Below are 14,376 nucleotides of genomic sequence, written 5' to 3' on the forward strand. Positions count from 1 at the left end.
TTGGCCTTATGTAACCATACCCATCATGTTGACTTTGAATTTGTTGCTCTGTAATTAGCCATTCCTGATTTTATTGGTATGGAAATGGTTAAAATACTGCAAGCACAGGAAGAGTTCTTGCCCTGTTAAGTTCAGCCTGTCCAAAATGCTAGTGAAAATCTAAAGCCAAGAAAACTTTTGTACTTTCCAGCAATTGTTTAGAACTTGCTGTTGACAGTCCTTTCCAGGTTTAAAAAGTACTCTCTTTTCTTGGTTTCGTTCCACTGACCGTACAATTAACCTACTTGGATCGTGTCTTGTTTTTGATTTATAACTTCTTATTTTATCACTACAATGCATAATTTTATTTCATTTCACAGTGTTGGTGATATTCTTGAAAATATTCTGAGTTTTTGAAGTCTTTCCAGAGGCAGGAAGGACTTGTCTTTACACATGCATTACATTATAGATATTCTTCCTCTGCCCTTTATTTTAGTATGAACTTCTGTGGGCCTGGAGGGCTCCTTCAGTTCTGAAGCAGCATTTCAGTTTTCTCTGTAATTTTCCATTGTCCTTCCAAAAGGAGGGTGTTTTTGTTTGGTTTTTTTGTTTGTGTTTTTAATGCAGTAAAGGTAAACGTCCACTCCCAAACCAGTTTTTAAATTGAGTTTTTAGTAAATTATTAATGGATATGTGAGATCTGTGCGTAGATCTATAGGATCCTGTGCTTGTTACAGCCTACCCAGGTCTGGCCTATTGCAATATCAGAAACTTCAGACTAAACTGCATTTCAGATGCAATCTGTTATATCCTTGGCTAGGGACAGTGGGTCATAAGTAATTAGTTCTACATTTGCACAGTTATTTAAAGGAATAGATGTCTTCCTAGCATTAATAATTCTGCCCAACATTTTAGATACAAGCATATTTTTAAATATAGTATGGATAGGAACATTTAATCAAAAACCATAATAACATCATATTTTTCCTTTTCAACAATTGTTTAGCACTTGCTGTTGACAGTCCTTTCCAGATTGAAAAATATACACACTTTTTTTTGTTTCATTCTACTGACCATACAATTAACCTACTTGGATAGTGTTCTGGTGTTGATTAATAACTTCTTTTTTTATCACATGGATGAATAATTTTATCTGTGTAATTTTAATACAGACCAAATATAATTAACTCTCTTTTATAATAATAGTGATCTTTCTTTTATATCAGCATTTAAAAGAGTATTTAGAGTTTCAAGACATTTTACAACCCTTAAAAACTCAAATGAAACCTGTTCACACACAATGAAAAAGTCAGAAACTGATGATGATAATAGACCAAACTCCTACTTTAAGAGGCAGTAGAAAAACTCCCTTTTAATTTTCATGTTTCAAGTATTTATTTCAAAATGAGTTTAAGAACTTTATATGTTGTCACTAGCCTAGCTAAAGAAGGAAGCCCTTGAGCAATTTATTTATTTCACAATAAAACAGCTGTAGAAATAGAGTCACATATTACTACCAAAAGTCAGAAAAATAAAATACCTTAAGGGGCAGACATTGTTTATTGGGGCAGACGCACAGGGGACATCCACCAAAATTGTGCATGCTGAGTATAGAAAAGCTACTGTTTATGTGCAATATTTTACATAAAGAACATCTAAATAAATTTCAGTTATGAAGAATGGTGGTTTTTTCTGCACAATGATTGCTGCAGAAGGAAGTTCAGTACCTCTTGGCTATTAGCACATAAAATCTGCATCTTTGAAAACTAGTTTTGAAGTAATTCTGGAGGAGGGTGTTATCAATAATGGCAGCCAACGTGTGGTAAGACCCTTTTCTTTTGCTTTCTAGAAAAAAGAATCAAAACTAGTGGTCAAACATACTTCTGCCAGCTCAATGTACAGACATGAAATATCTTCTCTGAAAATGTAGCATTGGTGTTAATCTTGAAAACAGTTGTTCAGGCCACTTTGAACTAAGCACTTGTAAAAAAGTGTTTTGTCATCAAAAAGGGTTGTGGAATTTCTCCTTGTTTCAGAATTAGTTACTTGTATTCTTTGAAAAAGACCTAATTCATTATTAGCAAATTTAAAAGATTATTTTCACTTACACAGTCAAATCTGAGCCTGCTACTGGGTAGATGAGGTTGATAATACTGCTAGGGGGCAGGTCATGGAGTCTAAGTGGTGGGAACCAGTAGTGGAATCAGTCAGGAGACAGGCACAAAATAAAAAGAAATGGTGATGTAAGGGACTAACTCCTTCTCCCAGCCAAATTGTAAACCCTGTCTCAATCACATGTGCATGGAGGTCTCATGCCAGGGCATTGTTGTGAAATTGGAACATCTCTCATACTCGGGCAATCTCTATTCTGATTTTATTGAGTATGAAGCATCATGGCAGACACCTCTCATACACTATCAGGTGTGTCTAGTGTATGTATATCACACTATATTGTATTGCATACCCTATATTACTGATAAAGATACTAATTAGAAGCATGTATATGGGTATTATAGTGTAGGACTAACTAAATAAGTATGCAGGCTGTGTGCACATCTGGAATTTAAAAAATAAGAGGACTGATGATGCAGAGGACATGCAAAAGCTGTAAGTTCTGAAGAAGTCATAAAAAGGTCAGCCATCTTGAAACCCCAAAGTACAGACTACTGGAAATAATTTTTTCAAAGTTGAATGAGACATATAGACCAGAAATTGCTTCCAGACCAGAGGGAGATTAAACTTGGCTAAAGATTTTTAAGTTAAAAGCAAGAGATGTTGGAAAGAAAGTTGAGGAGGAGAGTCTTAGGTTAAAGAATACAGTAATGGCACCAGAGTTTGGGGTAACATTTGAAGGAAGCTGATAAGGGAAATTAGGAGATAAGCCTTACAGACTAAGTCTATTGTAGGGAGGCTTGTGGATTTTCAGAGTATTTAGTGATGGTAGATAAAAATGTAGAAAGCAGACAGTAAGCCACAAGGACTTCTCCCAGTGGTGCTCTATTACTCCAGGCTTGTACACATACAGCAGTGGAAGCAGCCAATCAGTGTTAATATGAAGGAGTATCACTATTCTTACCATGCCTAGAAAGAGAACAAAATGTTGGACCAAAGTAGGTAATTTAGACTTGTAATCAATTAGAATTGAGGAACTGTCACCTCAAACCTTAGTAGTCAAGTCTAAACTGAGCTTGAATTCAAAACAAAATTTAAACCACAGGAAAGGAGATTCACACAGGGGAGACTGTGGTTTTTTTTGAAATAGCATTTTCCAACTGACTGCCTTGTCCCTTTTTTTGTAATGAACTTTTTTGGGATTTCAAATGTGTCTTTTCTGAATAACAGCAGCAGCTTCAGATCTCTGCTGAGTGTGCTAGTGAAGGTGGCCCTACTGCTCCTGCCTGCCTTGTCAACCCTGCAGCTTCCTCTTCCAAAGCAGCAAAGGAGATGCTTGGAGATCAAAGTGGGACCTCTCATTGTTAGAATGTTTTGCTGTTCCCTGAAGGTTTCCTATATTTATTTTATTTAACTTACTGTGGCTGTGATCACTGAACACCTGGGAAATGAAGCAAGATGAATATTTTCTTCATAGTGGTAGGAATATCATGGAGTAATTTTCTCTTTTGCATCAGGAAAGTGCAAGTTTTACTCGAGAAGTTTTTCCTTCAACCAAGCTAGAGACGACCACAAAATCTAAATGAGCCTTTCTTCAACCTTTCATCTTTTGTTTTTACATCTTTGAAATAACAGTTTCTTTCAGCTTTGAGGAACATCACTTGGGTTCCTGGGGCACCATGACCACTTACTTAAATCTGCTGGCACTTTTCTAAGAGGATGAAGAAGGAATTGGTTCCCACTTCTAATCAGTTCCCACTTTCTGCTTCCCCTGCCCAGCCACCATGAGACTTTTTCTCTAAAGATCCCAAAGACAGAGACTATTCTGAAAATAAGGTTTCATCTTGAAACAAGAATATGGATCTGTATAACAAGGAAGAAAGTAGCAAGTGAAGATTGGTGGATAATGTTTTTTCCTTTAGAGTGCCTAATACAAAATATTTTTGTACCCTTTGTTTCCTCCCCTGAATCATTTTTGGAAATGAGCTTCTAGCCCAATATTTATGGTTAGATACAGCTGCTTTTATAGACAATAACAATGCCCTGTGTGCAGGTATCCAGGAGCAGTATGAGGGCTTTCTTCCCAGTGCTTTTGAAGATAGTTGAAGTTCCCATAAAACCACTCTTTGACATTCAGTGCTGAAGGAATTCATGGTGTCCTATGTCAAGGCAGAATACATTAGATGAGCAGCCTACTCAAGTCATAACGAGCTTAAATGCAATAGAATATATGCACTAGGAGTGGTTAATTGCAAATTTTAATACATTACATGAGAGGACAAAGAAGTACTTTTTTTATACAAAGTTTTTGGTATTGCTACATTTAACTAATTCAGTCTGTACTTTAGCACCACTGCCTGTATGGTGAAGAAGCACTTACAGAATCATAGAATTGTAGAATAGTTTTGCTGGAAGAGACCTTTAAAGGCTTTCTACTCCAACCTCCTGCAACGCATAGGGACATATTTAACTTGATCAGCTTTCTCAGAGCTCTATTCAACCTGGTCTTTATGTTTTCAGGGATGGGGCATCCACCACCTCTCTGAGAAACAAGTTCCAGTGTTTCACCACCACATTTGAAAAAAATTTAGTCCTTTTATCTAGCCCAAATCTATCCTCTTTTTATTTCAAAACACGACCCCTTGTACTGTCCCTACTGGCCCTACTAAAAGGTTTGTCCCCATTTTTTTTATAAGCTCATTTTAGGCACTGCTAGGCTGCTATAAGATCTCCCTGGAGCCTTCTCTTCTCCAGCTGAACAACTCCAGCTCTCTCAACCTGCCTTCATAGGAGAGCTGCTCCAGCCCTCTGATCATCCTTGTGGCCTTTCTCTTGGCCTGCTCTGCCTGGCTCTCATCTTTCCTGTGCTGAGGACCCCACAGCTGGATGCAGCACTGCAGGTGGGGTCTCACCTGAGCAGAGCAGAGCAGAGCAGAGCAAAAGGGCAGGTCACCTCCCTTGCCCCACTGGCCATGCTGCATTGGATGCAGCCCAGGACACTGCTGGCCTCCTGTTCAAGTGCACATTGCCAGCTCATATCATATGAATGAATCATATTTCATTCAGCAGCACCCAGTCTTTGTAGGCAGGGCTGCTCTCAATCCATTCATCCCCAGCCTGTATTGATACTTTATTACTGATTTACTTTTTACTATTCTTTACTTAGCAGCTCCCAATTTTTTGGGGGAGGAAGCGGGGATTGGAGGAGATGGCAGCAAAAAAGGCCATTTGTCCTGTGGGAGCTTGTTAATGATTCATAGAAATGTGGGCTCTTACTGGGGAAAAAGTGCTTTACCTACAGTTAATCCTACAGAAATGTGGGGTGAGGTCCCAAGACTGCAATACTTATTTTACATAAAACATCACGTTGCTCCTTAAATAGCAGTCCCAGAAGCGCAAGGCACTTTATTATCCATTAAGTTACTTAGCATCCACTATATTTTTTTTAAAGTTATTTTCCCAAGAGGAGTTCCTAATATATGGTATTCCAGCACAGAGGAAAAAGAGCAAAGTATCTACAGCAAACAATCTTCTGCTAAATTTAGTCCTTATAATTTAGGAAGCGTCATAGTCAGCAGTAGAAGTGCTGACAGATCCATACACTTTTCTAAATCTAAGATCTATTGTAGACCTTTGTATGGACAATGTGGCAGAGCTTCTTTGCCCTTTTTTTTATGAGAAGGGGAAATACTTATTTCTATGATTTCCCCGAATACTTCTGCAGCAAGTATTTTTCTGTGTTGGTTTAGAGTGGGCAGCTCTAGAGGAAGGCATGTATATGAGAGGGCCAAGTGAGCCGTGGAGAACAGGAGAAGGCAGACCAGAAGCACTGTACGTCTTTTAGGCAGTGCAGAATCTCTGTGATCTGAGAATCCTACACTAGAAACCTACTATGAATGAAGGGGTCTGGCACTGGATTATGTACCTCAAAAACAAATGGGCATCCTTCCAGTTACTCTTGAAAAAAAATGGGTGGAGAAGGGGTCATTCACATGTCCTCAGATGTCTACCAGAAGTTGTTACTTTCTGTAGATGTCATATTTAGCTGAAATGAGTCCTCTGCTCTGACTTGCCAAGCTCTCTGTGGGGGCTATCTGGTAGGCACACAAGTCTGATTACTCAAAAGTGGAGAAATTCAGTTTCACAAGGTTTGTTCTAAGGCAGAGGTAAGCTCAAAGTTCTTACATTTTCCATGATGAGGCAAGTGGTCCAAGATGATGAACAAAATGTGAGGGGCGATGAATTCTGGAAACTAAGAAAATTAGTTATTGATTGTAATGGATACATAGAGAAGAGAGCCTGAGCTTTACAAAATGAATTAAGCACAGGATGAAATAAAAGCTTTTTCCAAAAGGAGAAGCTGAAACTTATGAAAACTGCTCACTCAGGGTCAAGTTATGAACTGGAATACCATACTAACAGCATCTGGAGAAATACTTTTTCTTCATTACTATTAATTTTAATTAGTACTATTTTAATTTTAATTAAATTATCACTTCCTTAACTCTGTTGGCTTTCAGTTGTCCAAATCACCAGAATGCCCATATTTGCTTTAGTTATTAAAGTGATAATGTATTACAGTAGACACACAGAAACAGTCTTTCAAGGCATGCTCCAAATTATACGGATTGCAGAGATAAAGTTGCATATGACCAAAATATGGAATAATTTTCTGGGCTTTGTTTTTTGGGGTTTTTTTGTTTAAAAAAATATTTCTTCAGCAAAATTTCCTAATATGAAAAAGGGGGTTCTGCTGCAACAGAAGGGTGTTAGTTAAAGATTGTGGTAGCCAAAGATGCTGTTCTGACTGATAATCTTTTAATCTTTCCTATGCCCCTGTCATGTCAAACTGGCTGGTGCACAAAGGTCAATGCCTCTGTCTCCCTTTGAACTGTCATAAAGTCTACCAAGACATGTCTTAAAAATCCCTTCAAAGATGATGGAGCAGGGTTTTGGCCAGTTAGCTAGCTACTTAGTTCGTTGGGAAAACAAGCCAGAAGCAGCAAGTTTCTGAATTAAGGGGGAGAACTTTTGGGAGTAGGAGTGATCTAAATGTCGGTCTGCCTATCCACTACTCAGAGGTTTGTGCACCCTCCCCAAAGATCATGCCTGTAAAACTGATGGCAAGATGGGAAAGCGGGGATGTTGCTGCACTGTTACTGCTCAATCAGCAGATTTCATTCTACCCTCATTTTAAATCTCTTGCTTTGAAGCATTGTGGACTGCAGCATTACTTTCCTATCAGATCACTAATCCATAATGAGAATGTTAGTCTGCCCCAATAGGAATTATCATATTAAAAACAAACAAACAAAAAGGATAAAACAAAGCACTTCAGCAACTATCCTAAACACTCTCAGTGAAATGGAGCTGCCATGCTTATTGTGACAGAGACACTTTTGCCCTTATTTTTTTAATGCTTGGAGTTTGAAATGACTCAGTTCAGCACAGTCCATTTCCTTTCAGGTAGATTTCTTTATGATGCTGCAAGAGGAATAACTTTCAGCTTCCAGCCATCCACAGAAGGTGCAGTGCATCTGATTTATGTGGTTTGTGTACTGAGTGGCTGCTGATTATATATTATTCACCAACATACTAACCACAAAGGCAGATAGTTGCCATGTTTGATAGGTTAATTTTGAAGGGGTTTTGTTAGCAAACAAGTCTTAAAAATAAAGCAGAAAAATGCCCAAGTTTGGTTCCAGCCTCTCCCCCTTTCCCAGGGAGGAGCTGCTTGCCTCTTCAGCAAGCATTCAAATGAATTGAAAATTCCTTTAGAACTGACAGCCCAAGTGTAAGAATGATAAACGGCTTTGGCCTTGATGATTTTTATTAAGCACTAAATGTCACATTTAACCTGCATTACTGAAAGCAATTACCCATGTATCAACAGTCAAGCAGTGCAGAGCTAGACGCCTGAAGCAGTAGCATTATGCTCCATCTGGGAATAAGGATTTTCAATTAGAAGGCAAATAGCTGGAGAGGGGATCAAGTCCTCCAGTGGCTCCCAAAGGAGGTCTATGAGAAGCAAAGTCTTCATATCCAAGTAATCGCAGGCAATGTCAACAGAGCATTCCAAACCATCTGCTGCCAGAGTAGCGTTTACTTTATCAAATCTCAATATTTACAGAACACTGATCAGCTCGTGGGACCAGGATGGCTCACTGCCAGGGTGTTCTGGGAAATTCATTTTAAGGTGTGTTTCAGTAGGCTAATTAATTTACAAGCACCTGTTTCATCACTGGGAGCTGTTAGCACACCAGATGAGAAGCAGCAGGGGAAGGGGACTTTTTATCCTAGCTAAATTGATTTCGATTGATGTTCATTTACTGATGGCACAGTTGTCATTTAATGTGAGCATGGCCTAAAGTCTTTCTGTTTATTAATGTGTAATCCAGTTTAGATAGTTTATTATTTACAAATATCCTTTAGCTTTAGGAAACTTGTGAGATTTTTAAAGTTAAATATAGCACAGACCTTTCTACCAGAAATATGGTGTTAATTTTGTGTGTGTGTGTGTGTGTGTGTGTGTATAAAACGTTTACATCCTATTCCATTTTGGTTATTTGTGGGATTTTTTAAATTCTATGTTGTTGAAAAGAAAAAAAGCCGAATAGCTTTTTCTGTTAAAGATGTGCCTAACTCTGTTGGTGCATTATTCAGAAAGGCTCTGTGAAGGAAACATCGTGTTGTAAATCTCTTTGGATCTAGCACTGGTAATCATGCCACCTAACCTCAAACTGCTTTGATATGCCAGACATTGAGGTTCCTAACTTCTGTCTTAGATTCCTCCATCAACAAAGGAACTAGAATAACTTACTGCACTACATCTTCACATCAGGAAGTCAATTTAGAATTAATTAATTCATGTTTGAATGTCATTTTGCAAATGGAAAGTTCAGGATAGCCTAGTTAAGATGTAACAAGTGGCACAGAGTTTGTAAAGCTAAATTTGTAGATTTGTAAAGCTAAATTAATTTTTTTATAGGTATGGTGTTTGGAATTAGGGCTTTTCCCTGTCTAGCTGTAGAGCTTCCACAATCTCTGTGTACTATGCCAGTAATAGCCAAGAGGTACATTATGTAGAAGAGGAGTCTTTTTCCAAGTTATTTGGACTTTTGGACAGAGCACTTTCACAGAGAACTGCTCAGATCATAATGAAGACCCAGAGTGAGTTGCAGCCTTTATTTTGCTAAAGTTTTAGAGTGATAGGTTTCAGAAAATGAATCAGAGAGGAACTTGAGAAAAAGTTGAATTAAAACATCTGTATAAGATTTAAGAGGGTTGAGAAGTCCTGGAACTCTTAAACTGCCTGTGAGACTTTCAACAGGTCTTTGTCATTCAGTTCTCACTCAGTAAAATCAGGATAATACGAGTTGCCCTACTGGCCTTGTTTAGCATCTTTACACAGGGCATTGGTGACTGTGTTTGGCATGTGCTATTACAGCAGTTTGCAATGCTCTGCTCCAGTATTATTTGGTTCCTCTTGACACTGCAGTAATGGAAAAAAGGAATTATGATAATTTTTTTATGATAATGTCAAGATAACCCAATCCAGCTCATATTGACTTCCTCTTATACTCATGAACTACAATTATTATACTTTTGAATTACTGGTCTAGATCTTCTTTACACTGTGGGTATATGGTGCCTGTAAGAGATGGAAAAACAGGAGAAAGCATAAATAGCTCAGGCAGCTGGAAGCTCATCTTAAAAAGATTTAGATTACAAATAAAGAATGTAACTTTTTTCATTGTGATAATTATCTAGTCATGAAATATTTAGAGGGGGATAGTGGATTGTAAGTCTTTAGATCAAAACTATTTATATCTCACATACCTTTGCTTGAGCTCAGTAATAAAGACCCTGATGATGAAATCCTGTTGCCTACTGTGTGCTGAAGATAGAAGAAGTGTATTTGTTTTCTGTTTGCTTTCAGCTTCAGGTCCATGCTTCCCTGGTAAATTTTGGGCTACTTCAATGAACAACAAAAATTATTTTAAAAAAAAATTGTCTTGTATTATGTTACAGAATGGCCGATAGATATGAAGGACCTTGAATCAGGTTCTATTATGGGAGTTTTGAAGGTCCATGAATGGCAAAAACATTTGAAACTACTTTTCTAGTGATTTAGTTGTAGGGTTTTGCTTCAAAATTAATTCAACAACTTTTTTATTTCATCCTTTGGAAACAAGGAGAAAGAGCCTGGGTCTCCTTTCTGTCCTTCTGGTTAGAAGATGCTCCAAGGAGTGCCTTGAGGCAGCAGTGGCTCTGGAATGTCTGTGGCATTTCACAGGATGGTCTTGTCCTTGGCCCATGCACAGGCACGTTCCTCTGTGTCAGGAATCGCACTGAGAGCCTTACAGGATAGTCACAGACACTTGTTTGCCACTGACTAATTGCACAGGCTACCACAGATATTTGGAATATGCAGCCAAAGGGTGAAAATACTGCTCTCTACAAATATGCAATACTGCTGTGGCATTCATTTTTATTTAGGATTGCATAACTGTTATAGGGTGATGAATTTTTTCTTTCAGTGTAAAATGTTTTCATTTTTTTTAAGTTTATTCCTTCCATGGTCCTGAACTGACATACTCCATGTCTTTGGATTCAGTTTGACAGAAGAGAGCTGATTTCCAGCCTTTGCATTTGTTACCCATCAGCTAGAGGGATTTTTCTAAGAGAGTTAAGCATGAAGTTCTAAGCATGAAGGTCTTTTAAGTTGGCTTGTTTATATATTGTTGGTGGAGGAAAATAATTACTTGGAAATACTTCCCAAAAGATGAAAAACTTTTTATAAGCATCCACAGCTTTCAACCTTATGCTCATCCCCTAGCCATGATCTTATCCAGTTTCTTCTCCAGTTTTCTGTTGGGATTTATTTGTCTTTTTCTTATCTTTATGAGTAGAGAAGAGAATTTGCTAAGTTGTTTTTGTGGTTTTCGTGATATAGTTTGGTGGTTTGGGTTTCATTTGGTTTTTTTGTTTTTTTTAAAACATGGCATAGTTTTTCTCATTTCAGGCTGTTTGGCTTCAGTAATACTGGGGTCTGAGGAGTATCCTTCATATGGAAAATCAGGAAAATTTAATAATGTCATAGGACTCAGAGGGGTCTTAAGTTTGCTCAAGATCTGAGATAAAGATAGCTGAACATGATCATAAATTTGTTGCTTATAGTGTGTTGACCAAGTGCTTGGATGTGTGCAAAACAGAAAATGTCACATTTCAGGGTGCTACTATAAGTCAAATTCAATTGCTTAAAACATTGCCTACATTCTATTTCTGAATTTCAGAGGATATGTTCATCAAAAATTTCAACATTTCAAGGAAGAGACTGTTACTCTTTAAAAATGAGAAAGCTGTAGTTTTTCAAGACAGCTGGGATTTGCTTTGACTAATAGGACACGTTATCAGCATATTAAAAGGCTGGTCTGCAGTCCTAAATATTTGACAGCGGTCATTATAAAGTCAATTGTTTAAACTTAAAAGCAGCCATTTCTTTCCAAATCCTTCCCAGTTTGGTGAGAACGAGTTATTTATTGTGTAATAATATTTTTCTCCATATTTTAATCAGTGCAATGATGGATATTTTACATTTGAAAGAAATTGCAGCAGAGATGTAGTTCAGGCAAATTGAGACAGAGCAAATTGTGACTTTTAAGGATCATTTTGGTGTATCTTAGGTCTTCAGAAAAAGATGAAATTATTTTCACGTACAAAGAGAGTAACAACAGTCATTTAACATGCATATGAAATACCAAGAGAGTAAAATCCTGGACTCTGAAGTCAATGGCAAAATGTTTCACAGAATCTAAAATTTTACTCAGTGAGTTTTGAGAAAACATGTTAAAATTTCTCTTGCAGTATTTATCTTGAAATAATGTTTAAAATGTCTTACAGAGACTGCAGAGAATGATGTGGTCAGCCAGCCTGGGGTTGCCAGCCAGCAATTCCCAATGTGGGAGGGAGAAGGTGGCACTTACAGTGCACCTTGCAAGTAGTGCAACTACATAGCAGAAAATAGACTGGAAATACTATTTATTCCTCCAAAACTTGATAGTATCCTACCACTACAGTCATGGGTTTGTGCCAGGTATTTTTTGACAAGCATGTTAGCCTGATGATTCCCCTGCACTGTTGTGGTCTTTTATTTCTGTTTGCTTGCATGTAGTGGGACATATTCTTTATTTGTTAATGAAACTCAATAAATGTTAAAAATGTTGCAGGTTCGTAATAGCTCAATAAAAACTGTGGGAACAAAGTTCTGTATTTGTTGAATTTTGCTGTTTATTGTAGTGGAGATCTGTTTCTTGCAATGGAGAAAATATATACCTACCCCTTAAGTCCTGGATTTCGTGTGACCATTGACTCGTTCAAAGAGAAGTCACTAAACAGCTTTAATTACTACATATAGAAGTCTGGCTTCATTCTCCTCTGAGACCTAGAGGTGAAATAATGTATATTTAGCTTTTAGCAGTCTGTAATCTGTTCATGGCCCATTGTTTGCTCCTTCGTTCTCCTTCGGCACCCTTTCACAGCCTGGCTTCCCCAGAGCTCTCTCAAGGGTGATTCAGCTTACTGTAATTTTATTGCTGGTAGTTCTGTTTTATTTAATGGGATTTGTTTTACTTCACAATATTACTTTAGGCTCTGATCTGTTGTAGGATAAAGATGTTATTATGACAGTGTTAGCTTCTCTGTAAATTACAGTGCCTTGAGGATTGCATTTTGAGACTACATGTAAACACTTTACAGAGCTAATAACATAGATACCATATGTAAAGCTTGAAAAATATTTAAATAGGGCACATTTGAAGGAATAAAACAATCAAAAGGCTTTTTGGGGGATAATGCAGATTACACTGAATTGTTTAAACTCAATGTACAGCTTTTAAAACACAACTCATGTACCATCATCCATTTTCCTTTTTCTTCCTGCTTACCTACAATTTATTTGAACTATTCTAATATGTTTTCAGCAGAATTCCTTTACAGTAATTGACGAGATCTCTGGAATAATGTCTTTGGAACAGTAACCTTTCATTTAATGCAACAATCATTAGTCATTTTTGTTAACAGGCTTGCCTAGAAGAAAAACAAAAATTCTACAAAAATGAAAACAACCAAGCTAGTTAGGTGTTTAGACAGAAATGTACCATGTTCTCTGCTGGCAGTAATATTGCCTCAGTGTTTTTGTTGACTCCAGATGGGCTATTTTAATCCCTTTGCAAGATTACAGTGGTAGTTTGAGTTCCAGCAAAACTGAAGTCATCAGGGGTTACTACTAATATAATATTTTCAGAGTAAGATTTTCTTTGGAAACCGAAACACAAGCCCAACCTTTGATCACTTGATGATGTTGGAGGTCTTTTGTAACCTTAATGATTATGTGATTCTCTGATCCTAACCCCAAGTTAATTTTCCTGAGGAATTAATTCTGAAGTTAATGGCGTGACTTTGAGTAAATGACTCTCCCGCCAGGTGCCAGCACCGGCAGCTCCTGGTACTGCAGCTCTGAGGAAAACCACCTGGAGATCACAGACAAATTACTTGCTCATTGTTTTGGTGACCCTATCTGAGCACTGTCACTTAAATCCACCACCTCACATCTACCTCTATATTTTCTTTGTTCCCAAGTCTATTTCTTACCATCAAGGAATCTGAAGACCTGGAACTAGAGCCTGAATCATCAGAAAATGGCACACACTGTGTTACTGTCCTTCTCCAGCATGAGGCTGAACGGCTCTGTGGTTTCCTATATAGAAAATGTCTTTTGTGAGATTGCCTCTTTGTTTAAACAAAAAGAGAGAGAGGGAGAGAATGAAATATACTATGGAATACTCAAGCAGATGCTTGGCATTATATTAACACATGTATTATGGCATATCATGTAATGGTACACTGTGGGGAATAGTAATGAATAGTTTGGAGCACAATAATGTGCATTGTTGATGTTTGTTAAAATAAAGATATTCAATTTATAATAAAAGGGATTAAAAGCTTAATTCATGACTATGTTAATATTTGTCTGTAAGTACACAGATAAATGGTAACGTACCTTATCACATTAAACACCTGCACGTACAAGTTCCCCTGCTGAGATCTCCATGGGATTGTATGTTTTACAGAGCTTAAACTTTCATTTCCCAAAATAATGATATCATTCATTTACAGATATAGATAGGCTCTTCTTACTCAAACTCTATCCTGAAATGAGAATTGTTACTTCAACTACAAAAATGTGGGATTAATTACCACAGTGATTGCCTGCTGCATCATCTG

Source organism: Lichenostomus cassidix, chromosome 1, assembly GCF_008360975.1.
Source record: "Lichenostomus cassidix isolate B80296 chromosome 1, HeHo_3.0, whole genome shotgun sequence".
Lineage (NCBI taxonomy): Eukaryota > Metazoa > Chordata > Aves > Passeriformes > Meliphagidae > Lichenostomus > Lichenostomus cassidix.